This window comes from Mus musculus, chromosome 7, assembly GCF_000001635.26.
Source record: "Mus musculus strain C57BL/6J chromosome 7, GRCm38.p6 C57BL/6J".
In the NCBI taxonomy this organism is placed as follows: domain Eukaryota; kingdom Metazoa; phylum Chordata; class Mammalia; order Rodentia; family Muridae; genus Mus; species Mus musculus.
The window spans coordinates 111,027,308-111,028,950 of record NC_000073.6 but is presented as its reverse complement, the minus strand read 5'-3'; positions in this window follow the sequence as shown (position 1 = coordinate 111,028,950).

Below are 1,643 nucleotides of genomic sequence, written 5' to 3'. Positions count from 1 at the left end.
CCTGTCCCGGAAGCACTACCAGTAGGGCGTGTCCCACGCGAGCTCCGCCCGCCTGGCGGCTCTGATGCGTCCTTCTTTGGAAAGACTGATAGTCCTGAGGTTGTTGTTGTGTCAGCCGTAGGTGACCGAGCGCCTTCGGGAACGCGGCATCTGCCGCTAAGGTGTCCAAACTGAGCTCCTCACAGACCCGCGCCGGAGCGGGGAGTGGTGGTGGTGAGGCGAAACCACGCCTCTATGGGCGGGGCCTCTGGTGACGAATTCTATGGGCGGTGCCTTGCCTCTTCGGCCACTTAAGCTTCTTGGGGGATAATTCAATCTTTTATCAGCTTTACAGTCGTTTTGTGTTGTCCCAGCCAGTTTGTGCAAGTCACACTGGTGATGTCGTTGTGACTAGTTTAAATAGACATAATCAGTGAATTCTGAAGTTATGGTAATAATGCACGGATTATTATTTTTATTTGTTGCGTTACATATTTGTATATGGATACATGCGAGCGATGGTGTGGCAAATGGAGGGCAGGGGACATCTTGTGGGAATCAGTTTTCTCCTACTCTGAAGGTCGTAGGGCTCGAACTCAGATAGACAGCGTTGGAGCCAGGCAACTTTTTGCAGACCCTGTTTATTTCTTGAGATATTCTGTATCCCAGGTTGACTTGAAACTCCCGACCTCAGCCTTCTGACTGCTGCAGTTATTGGCATATGCTTGGGCACCTGGCTTATATATATTTCTTAATGTACTTATATTTCTTTAGGAGCACAATGAAAAGGAACTGCTAGGTTTGATTTAAATAAAATCAAAAGAATTCTATTAAACCTAAATAATGAAATTATAGAATTCAAAAACATTTTAGCTCATGATTTCATTATAGAAGAGTATTAAATAGTTTCTTGTGCTTGGAATAAACAAGGGAAGGATCTTAATAAATAAGCGAATAGGCCGGGCAGTGGTGGCATGTACCTTTAATCCCAGCACTTGGGAGGCAGAGGCAGGCTGATTTCTGAGTTTGAGGCCAGTCTGGTCTACAGAGAAACCCTGTCTCGAACCCCCCCCCCCAAATGGGGAATAAAAAGGGTTAGTTTAACTGGGTGTGGTGGCACATGTCTTTAATCTCAACTCTTAGGAGGGAGGAGCAGGAGGAGAGCGCTGAATTTAGGCCATTCTACTCTATACATGGAGTTCCAGGCTAATCTGGGGTTACAGAATAGAGAGATCCTGTCTCAAAACAGAGCCCCCCTCCATCCCTGCTAGCCAGTGTTTTTTAAGATATTCACTGCTCTTTCTCCCAATTTCTTCTGCTGAGCCAAAGCTACTATTATCTCTTTGCCATCTTTTCTTGATTCTTCATCTTCTCTGGCTTCAAGCTCCAACCTAGTTTCAGCTATATTTCACTCGTAGGTATTTATGAAAAATGCCAGTTCATTTATAGTTTTCCTCTTAACTCTCTTAAAACTCTTGAGAAGAAACTAAATTAAATTTATTTATTTATTAAAGATTTATTTATTTATTATATGTAAGTATACTGTAGCTGTCTTCAGACACACCGGAAGAGGACATCAGATATTACAGATGGTTGTGAGCCACCATGTGGTTGCTGGATTTTGAATTCAGTCAGTGCTCTTAAACCGCTGACCATCTCTCCAG